The following is a 9,761-nucleotide window of genomic DNA, read 5'->3' on the forward strand; positions in this document are numbered from 1 at the left end:
GGTAAGTGATGATTTTAATACAGGGGGAAAAGTTCGGGCTTATTGATAATTGTAACTTTTTTTAGCCTGAACCAAGGTCGGGCTTAACGGTTGGGTGGTTAATTTTATGTTGTTTTATCAACATAACAAACAATATTGAAAAAACTTCAATGCGCGAGTTGTGTACAGGTACAAAAATTCCAGTAGCATGCTGAATGCAACTTCTTGGCACAGCACATGAGATGTATTATGGATCTCTGTATGGTAGGACCACAGATCATTGTAATGGCCAGTCAGCTCTGATTTCAACAATCTGAGATCAGATACACAGAAATGGCTACAAAACTGTTTGATAAAGATGGTATGCGAATATAACCCGCTCTCAGCTATTCAAATTGAATAAAGGTTTTTCTGGCTTTCTATTCTCAAGAAAAACTCAGCTTTAAATATTTACTCGATATTTTACTCAAAAAGAACAGGAAAAAACTAAAAAGGGTATTTATAAAACCCCTAATTTGCAATCGGTTCATTAAAGAACATAGGTGAAGATCCTATAGATCTTGGCTACTGGGATGTCCCAAGCAGTGTGTAACCAGGGGCAAAACAAATTTTACACATTATGAATTTTGACCTACCTATGTCCCCTGACTTTCATTGGCCAAGCTATTAAAGCCAAAATTGAACTCCGCTTTTTCTTATCAATCTGTTTACTGTTAGAATTTCCCTTTAGTTTTATATAGAGTTAGGCTTTAAAGTATGATGGAAAACTAAACCCCGAGATAGAAGATCTAGCTGAAGTGAACGACATACCAAGGATGATGGCAAACCAGAGCCATGAGAATGACTAGAATGTTGTTGTAACTGCTAAAAAAAATCCTTTATTCTGGCCACAAATCTCTGTACCTACCAGTTCTGACAAGATTTAGGACAAGGGTGTCAAACTGTGGCCCCCAACGTCCTTTATTTTGGCCCCCAAAGGAATCCTAAGTATGAACTGCAGCTGGCCCGCCGCTGCATTGAAAGAGCACTGCTACTCCAATTCCCGGCATCACTCGCATCTTTAGACCAGCGGGCTCTGCCTATGCGTGGCCCCGCATTGGACTGTTTTTAGACGCAAATAATGGAATTTTAGTAGCGGCACTATTTTAATGAAGAGGGAGTTTCAGCGGTGGGCCACTCATGAGATTTAGCTCCGCATTGGCATTTCTGGCATTTCCAGCACTCCCCCTCAGCTGTACTTTTCCTTGCTACTCCAAGGCATTGACTTGAATTGTTGAATATTGGTATTAATATTGTTAGCCTGTGCAAAAAGGTTACCATTGAAATTTTACTCAGAAGGCTACAAATAGAGAAAAAGACTTAAGGCTTTTTCCTAAATAAAATAAAAAAATATATATATATGCCTCTTTCTCTGTTATATGCTTGTTCCAGATTGAATGTGAAGCAAAACCTGTTTCCATATGAAAAGGGTTTATATCTAATGAGAAGGAAAAATCTCATTTTTTAAATATATTTCAAGGTTGGCCCGCGACTTTGTCTAAGTTTTTCATTTTTTTTTGGCCCTCTGTGTACTTGAGTTTGACACCCCTGATTTAGGGGAGCCACATCCCAATAGACAATCTGTCCAAGGATGGACTATAGCTGCCAATAAGGAACCAGAGGAAAAATATAGATGATGTATGCTTATTCCATGTTGGGTTTCAAATAAAACTGATGGGCTCCTCTAGATCAAAATACTTCACACTTTTCTGGATGAGCATGTTTTTTCAATTTATGAGGGGAGGGAACCCACAGCATCCTAGAAGAATAAGATGTTTCAGCCTGAGCAGTATTTACAGTATGTTCCTTTCACACAATAATCAGAAAGCCTGCTATAAGTTCCAAAGAATTCAGCGGGGGTATAGGCTCCAGTATAACACGATCTGAAGGCACAGACCCATCTGTTAATTTTCCACCCAAGTTTCCATGGTGGCCTTGGATCTAGACTAGTACCTTCAACAGTGAGGTGAGGAATACAGGAAAGCCCCAACAAAGAGGCCAACCCTATCTTAACCAAACGCACAAAACAGGAAAAGTGTTCAATGGCTGGGAAAAACTACAAAGATCTGTATCATTCAGCCTTTTACTCTCAACATCATAACACCAGACTACTTGCATAAGGCAATGTTACAGAAAAAATCTAAATCTGAGCAAATGTTTACATGTCTACAATAACAAATTAATTATCGCAACACAGGCAGTTACTTTACATTGCTGAGACACCAATTACTCTATCCTTCCATAAATAAAGTACAGCAAAACCTGACCTGCTGATAGGACTCGGACCAGCTGCTTTTTTCTGAACTAAAAACCCCATCTGGATCAATCCCACTTTTTTTTTTTTTTTTTTTGACAGTCTGATGTACTAACCCAAGTCTAGAAATAAACTTGGGTTAGACCTTGGATATATTAAACAGGTAATAGTGGTGGGCAGGGTCAGCTGTTCGTTTGTATAACCTTGAAAAGACAAATTTTCTGCATTTACAGTGACGCCACAAAACACTGGATTTAGGTAGTGGATGAAAATATTTTATTTAAGAGCATAAAATGTACATATTTTTTAAATACACAGCGATTAGCACTTCAATCTTCTTTACATGTACAGTATTTAAAGGACAAAAAGCAGCAGCAAAATTTTCAAGTTGTGTAACTTTCCCAAGATGTGAACAGTAATTCTGTAACATCATATTTATAAATAGTTTTCTTGTAAGCTGTAGCAGTCTAGGGACTCTTCAAAATGCATCCTGTAATATAAATATAAAAAAATACACATAAGATCACAATGCTGATAGTTTATACTGTTAATTCTAGAACTAGTCTAAAGTCTAACCTACAGTATCTGTGCTGCAGGTATCCCCACCAGCAAGTATTTAATCAAAGGGAGACTAAAGAACAAGTTTGGAAAGAACATAAAACTGAAGCAGACTGTAACAAAAACAGACCATACCAACCCAATGCAATGCAGAACTAAGATATATCTATATTACAAAAAAGTAAAGGCATTTGCTCTTTTTACAAAAATAGATGGACCATTCCGAATTGTACACAGAATTTAAATATAAAAAAGTGGGATTTTGCTAGCATCTGAAAATTCCCCACAGGTAACTCAACTGCCTGCTTCCTTTTTCCACCCAAATAGAAGTTTGGGTGCCAACAGAACAAATAAGGTTCAGCATTGTGCTATTTCATGCTGTAGCTAAAAGCAGTTATCCCAACAAAGCCATACAACCAAGGGAGGAGGTCTCACAAGGTGTAGCAGGCTATGGTGGATTTTTATGTTTGCCTTTTCTGACACCTCATTTACTACTTTGAAAGTAAATGTGCAACACAAAGGCAAATAAACCAAACACTTTGGTACCTAAATTTAGGTTTTACATTTAGTTTCATACTAATAAAAGACACGATGTGGACTGTACCCACTGCCCTAAAATATGTGATATTTCAATTTCAATCATCTACACTTTCACAACCACTTACCTAGCCAGGCAGCCTACTTGTATCTGTCAGTATTATAGTAAAAATATATAGCCAAGCAGAGATTTCGATAAAATTAGACAAATGTTCCGGGAAATGTAAAAGATTTGACACCAGGAGGCTGATGGTAATTAATTATTCAAGGCTAATCTATTAATTTTTGCTGTGTCTACAAGTCTTCCCCAAATTTGTTCATGTACCACCAAGATTGGTGTTTATCAATGAAAGCAGCTAGGTTATATTACTGAGACCCGGACACCCCATTTCAGTATTTCGGCGTATACAACTCTGCAGAGATGGGACTTGAAGATTGGATAGGAAACAGTGGACCAAACTCTCCCCACCGCCCAATTCTGAAGCAATCACAAATAAGGTTCAGCATTGTGCTATTTCTGAGTGTCACATACTGCACCAGATTTTTTTTTTCTTGAGTACAACGTGCCAATGAATGGAAGTACATGAAGAAAGAAGAAGAGTTTTAGAATCAATTACCTTTCCAAGGACTGTGTTCAGTAACAAACGTGCTTCTTCAGTAATCTACATAATCAAATGTAGCGCCATTATCTCAACACCGTATTCTCTGGTGTGTTGTGTCAGTCCATTGACTCCTCCATATGCATCCTGTAAAAGATGTATCCCAAAAGTGACAATTAGTTTTTATTTGTAACTCCTAAGCCTGTCTAAAAGTCTTACCAACAATTCCTGCGCCTCGATTAACCTAAATTATGCTCAGGGGGTCAAGTAAGTGTTCCAGAATTGTGAGACTCTGAAACTGATTTACAATGAACTGGTCTACAGGGAGAACAAGAAACTGAGGGAGACTCTAAAGTCAGCATAAAATAAACTATTCCAATCTACAGGCAGCCAGATTTATGGATTTACCCTTTTGTAGATTATGCAGATGTGTGGGGCAACTAACACAATCTGTTCTCACCTTTGCTATCCTATTCCTTTACAATCATTGTTAAAGTGATTTTAGAAGCTTCAGTGCTGACAGAATATAAACATTTATATTACCGTGCTATGAATGCCTTAGTATCCACTAAAACAGTTATTCCAGCAGAGCCACACAACCAAGTGCCGAGATATCACAAGGTAAAGCAGGCTATGGTGGGTTTTATGTTTGCCTTTTCTGACACCTCATTTACTACTTTGCAAGTAAATGTGCAACACAAAGGCAAAAGAACCAAACAATTCAGGTAAACATTTGGTACCTAAAATTACCTAAAAAGTTTTAGCACAAACCATTTATAAAAATTTGAGGCAGACTAAACATGTCCTGCTTGTAGAACATGGAAACACTGGACTAACAACCCATCATCTGTAGCCATATCACTTTCTAACAGAAGGGCCGTATATTATTTCAAGAGTACAACCCAATGAAAGCAAGGCATAGGGTGGACTTTGGGTACTGTAATAATAAACATAATATCAAAAAAGCTGGGGTGAGACATTATTCCAAAGATTTCATGCAACACTAAATTTTCTGGGTAAATGTTTTTTATTGTGCATATTATTAAAATACAGAGCAGTTTACAACACTATGTTTACAAAAAAAAACAAAACAGCAGAAAAATTTTACAGTTCATTACCTTTTCAAGGGTGGTATTCAGTAAGACAATGTGTCAATCCAGTTATCTACAGATGTAGTACTGTTGTCCATGGATAAGTTTTATGTGCTCTAGCAGCCTAAGGTATCTTCAATATGAATCCTGTAAAAAAAGATGCGTATACACAAGGATCACAGTACTGACAATAAGTCTATATTAAAGATTCCCAATCTTGTCCTCAAGTCTCACTAACAGTTCCTGTACTCCAGGTAACCTCATATATGTCCAGGGGAAGCAGTAAGTAAGGTGAGACTTGATTACAGGTTTAGGGGAAAAAAGAGTAGCCTACAGGGAGAAAATTGCAGAATGCAATGAGCCAACTGTGCTTCCTCTGCAATATGGGCAAAAATCGATTTGGAAGCTTGGGTGCCAACAGAACACATACATATACAGCATTGTGCTATTCGTGTCTTAGTAAGTATCTCCTAAAAACAGGTATTCCAGCAGAGCCATAGAACCAAGTGCTGAGATATCACAAGGTGTAGCAGGCTATGGTGGCTTTTATGTTTGCCTTTTCTGACACCTCATTTACCACTTTAAAAGTAAATGTGCAACACAAAGGCAAAAGCAGCACAAACCCTTTAGGAAAAAAAAAAGAGACCTTATGAGGTCAGAATAACAAGGCGAAGACTATTAACATATTACTTTTTATGTTTGACAGCTCCCCAGCTTCTGGAGCAAAGTCTCCCTTGACTTTTCAATCAGATTGCCCAGGTACTACGATATTACAATTTGCTTTTGCTTCAACTTTTGAAAGGTCAGAAATTGTAGTGGTAAATCATGTGGCCTCTGGGGAAGCTAGAATTTAATTACAAGAAGTCAGGGGTATCTGACATCTTTTGGTGCCTTTTACTAATATGCATAGTACCATGTCAGGTCCTCTATCTTTACAGTGAACTTACATGAAGCACAGAAGCTACATGGAGCCTTTTCTCCATTTGTTGCATCCAAATACAACTTCTTCTTAACCTTGACCTACAAAAGAAGTGTGAAATGTTTAATTATTTTACACCTGGAAAACTAGAAAAGGAATATTATTACAGTTAACAGGTGCACGACTATAAAACTGACTGAAGGGGGAACACTTACTACCAGTTTCTAACTCTTGGGGCTTTGCGGGTGATAAAAAGGTTGAGGGAAGATCATAGATATTACTTCTTTCTGCAAATCATGTGATGTCACAATACATATAACTGTATGACACTACTATACTAATAGGCTAAGACCTTGTGTAGACTGTATTGTGGTCACTACTCCATCTGATACATATCTACATTTTTACAATGACCTCTAAGTTGTTAAGCAGCATTACAGTATTAATCTAAAGCTGAACAGAGGTTTATATGCGTTTATAAAAGGGTTTCGTTCTCATGCTGAACTACAGTTTGGATTATATACACAAAGGCAGCTAAACTACATTGTGAGAAAACAACTATAGCATTTCAGCATACTTAAGTACAATTCGCCCTAGAGAATGATGGAGAAAAACTGGACAAACTTTCACCACCTAGAGTCATAACTTTCCCACCAGTCCAATGTACTGCCCAGGTATTTTTATACAGAATACAACAACCCAATGGATGCCAAACTTTGTGTCCTGTGTTAATAGCAGATATAGCTTGATATAGCTAAATCCCCTAAACCTCTGCAATCGGGGTGAAAAATAAGAACCTTGGATGCTGATGGGACTAATACATGTACAGCATTGCGGTATTCAGGTCATAGTGAGTATTCCAGCAGAGCCATACAACCAAGTGCTCAAATATCACAAGGTGTAGCAGGCTATGATGGTTTTTATGTTTGCCTTTTCTGACACCTCATTTACTACTTTGAAAGTAAATGTGCAACACAAAGGCAAATGACGAAAAAACCTTCTACAAAAAAAAAAAAAAATGTAGTACCCATTTACAGTACAAACCCTGAAAATAGAATAATAACCCTAAGAGCAATAATATAAGGTTCTGATGAGACAGCAGGTGATGAGGTACTCTTGACTGCCCAATATATGGCTCCATTTTTTTCTGAGGATTCCCCTGCTTAGGTACACAACCCTCTGGACCTTTATTATATTACACACATACAGCAACATACTTTGCGACAACTTTTCAGAAAGTCAATATTTGCATTGGTAATGCTGGATTCATACGAGATGTCGCACAGTGGCTCAGTGGTTAGCACTCTGACCTGTGCAGCACTGGATTCCATGTTCAAATCACAGCCAGGGCACTATCTGCATGGAGTTTGCAGGTTCTCGCCGTGTTTGTATGGGTTTCCTCCCACATTCCAAAAACATGCAGTTAGGTTCATTGGCTTCTCCCCAAAATCGACCTTAGGCTGTATAAATGACATATGACAGGGACAATAGATTGTGAGCCCCTTTGAGGGACAAATAGTTCCATCACTATGGACTTTGTACAGCGCTGCATTAAATGTTGGCACTATATAAATAGTGTGTAATACAGCCAGTGGTGGACGATATATGTTGAATATTCAGTGTATATCCACTTCAAATACTTTTCATTTACAATAAACTTACCAGCAGGACAACAGCTTTGTGCTGCATTTTCCACATCCAAACAAAACTGACTCTTCTGAACTTTGATCTACAAAAGACAAAATGAAAGTAAAAAATGAACTACTACTGACTTGATAAGATTACAGAATTAAAAAGAGAGCAGAAGCATGGACCTAATAGCAGCAAGGGTGGAAAGATGAACTTTGCCTCTGATCTCACAAGTCTACCTAAGCACCAGGGGTTCCTCAAACTTGCTAAACAGAGAGCCAGTCACTGTACTTCAACCTCTAGGAGTAAAAAAAAATCTCTGATGTCAATGGGGGTAAATGCTGAGTTGACAAATAGAAGGGGGAAAACATGGCCTAGCACCTGTGATTGGTTGGAGGAATAATGCCAGTTGTTGCTTTCAGTGGCAGAAATTGTGCCCCATTGGGAGTATGAACACTGAAGGGCATTTGATTGTAGTGTTCTACCCAGAAATGTTTTGGAGCTGGGTGGGAAGAAATTGTAGGTGGGTGACAGCCCGTCTCGCGACCAAACTCTTCAGTAACCATCCAAAAACAGGCGAGTGGTTACTGAAAAGTGCCGGGTGGTGCACCCAGCTCAAAGGGGCTGGGGAGAACACTGTGATTGGAATTGTGATCACTAAGAAAACATATCAGAAAGACATAATATGGTACATGTGTGTGTATGCTCATACTCCAATAACTATAATGATGATTGGGTGACCAGATCCTGTGCACAAGACCAGATAAGAACATTTTAACATGAGGTGCAATTTGGTAATGAATATCCTGCTACATCAGCAACAGATGAGTATGGGGAGAAGCCTACCAGATAATTACACAAAGAGATTTAAGAAATTGCATATGTGCACTGGCCTAGGAATATTTGTGGTAGAAAAGTTCTCTCCCACGGTCTCACCCTAGTAGCCACATCCTCACACATTCTTTCCAGCCCTACATAAACTTCCTACTCTTCTCCTGCAATATCTCTTCCCTCCACCCCCATCCCAGTTCTCATCCACCACAGGAATGTGAATTGTATTCTGCACTCTCCTATACCCCATCTCATGTATTCCCAATACACTCCTATATCGGACATTAGACCCCATGTATTCACCATACACCATGACTTTTCTGTATCTAGCACCCCATCCAACATAAGCCCCAGGTACCCTCTGGCACTGCTTGGCCCATGTGTTCCCTGGACACCTTGTCCTGGACCTAACATAGTGCTCCTTGATAACACATGGTGGCCCCTGTACACCCCCCACTCCCACTCTCCTGCATGCCATGCTGCACCCAAAGGGTGACCAGTAATGTTATTCTACACCTCACATGTACTGTGCAGCCCAATAAACCCCTTGCACCATCATCACCCAGCCCCCACAGTGCAACACGTGAATATTTGCACCCTCTGCACTCCCCTACATACCCAGTGCACCCCACGTGACCTCTATATATTCGCTCATAACCCTAAACCCCTCCATGCACACCATACACTCCCTACAACTCACACACTAGTATTCACTGTTCATTCACCACATACTGAGCGCTATGCGCCTTCTAACATAGCACCCCATTCTCTCCTCCATACCTGCTGCCACACGTGCTAACCCCGAATCGGACACGCGCATCAAGAGAGCGCGCTGGCTCCACCCTGCACGTAACCATCACGTGATTCTGACGCTCCGTTACGTTACCAAAAAAAAACCTTCATACCATCATCTATTATAGAATATTAGCCAACAGTATAAAACATTATTAAGTATTCACATATTAATTACCAACGTACAGAACGCAGTGCAAATTACACCCGTTCTCATTTTTACTGCCCATGTCAGATGAAGAGCACAAAGCTGATCCGTGACCCCGCCCAATCTCCTCAGATCTGGTCACCTGACCCTGTCCAGCGTCTGACATAGTCCACAGCACAGATGATCACGTGACGCCTGCTAACATGCCCCACCCCTCTGCTAGTGGCAAAAAGATTTGCACTTTGTGGTCAGCTACATAGAGAGCTAGCTTCTTCCTCTTGTAGTGTGTGTGTGTAATATGTATGTATGTGTATACAGTGTATGTATGTATGTGTATACAGTGTATGTGTGTAATATGTATGTGTATACAGTGTATGTGTAATAT

The 9,761-nt window shown here is 39.4% G+C and overlaps 1 long non-coding RNA gene and 4 other non-coding genes across 9 annotated transcripts; all 5 read right to left on the reverse strand.

Moving 5' to 3' along the window:
* Positions 1 to 2,525: 2,525 nt before the first annotated feature.
* On the reverse strand, positions 2,526 to 9,496 carry LOC140334024 (uncharacterized). Of its 5 annotated transcripts, none has more exons than XR_011921465.1 (7): positions 9,415 to 9,496; positions 7,639 to 7,705; positions 6,195 to 7,436; positions 6,005 to 6,077; positions 5,085 to 5,204; positions 3,985 to 4,113; positions 2,526 to 2,762 (listed from the first exon to the last, which is right to left on the reverse strand). It is a non-coding gene; the product is annotated as an uncharacterized lncRNA (long non-coding RNA). The 5 variants fall into 5 exon arrangements; XR_011921464.1 differs by lacking the exon at positions 9,415 to 9,496 and adding an exon at positions 9,217 to 9,317; XR_011921462.1 differs by lacking the exon at positions 6,195 to 7,436 and having other exon boundaries at positions 9,415 to 9,433.
* LOC140334394 (small nucleolar RNA SNORA13) lies at positions 3,222 to 3,354 on the reverse strand. Its single transcript, XR_011921522.1, has one exon. It is a non-coding gene; the product is annotated as a small nucleolar RNA SNORA13 (small nucleolar RNA).
* Positions 4,542 to 4,672, reverse strand: LOC140334395 (small nucleolar RNA SNORA13). The gene has a single exon (XR_011921523.1). It is a non-coding gene; the product is annotated as a small nucleolar RNA SNORA13 (small nucleolar RNA).
* Positions 5,536 to 5,666, reverse strand: LOC140334396 (small nucleolar RNA SNORA13). The gene has a single exon (XR_011921524.1). It is a non-coding gene; the product is annotated as a small nucleolar RNA SNORA13 (small nucleolar RNA).
* On the reverse strand, positions 6,829 to 6,959 carry LOC140334393 (small nucleolar RNA SNORA13). The gene has a single exon (XR_011921521.1). It is a non-coding gene; the product is annotated as a small nucleolar RNA SNORA13 (small nucleolar RNA).
* Positions 9,497 to 9,761: the final 265 nt, after the last annotated feature.

Source organism: Pyxicephalus adspersus, chromosome 6 (genome assembly GCF_032062135.1).
Source record: "Pyxicephalus adspersus chromosome 6, UCB_Pads_2.0, whole genome shotgun sequence".
NCBI classification, from domain to species: Eukaryota; Metazoa; Chordata; class Amphibia; order Anura; family Pyxicephalidae; genus Pyxicephalus; species Pyxicephalus adspersus.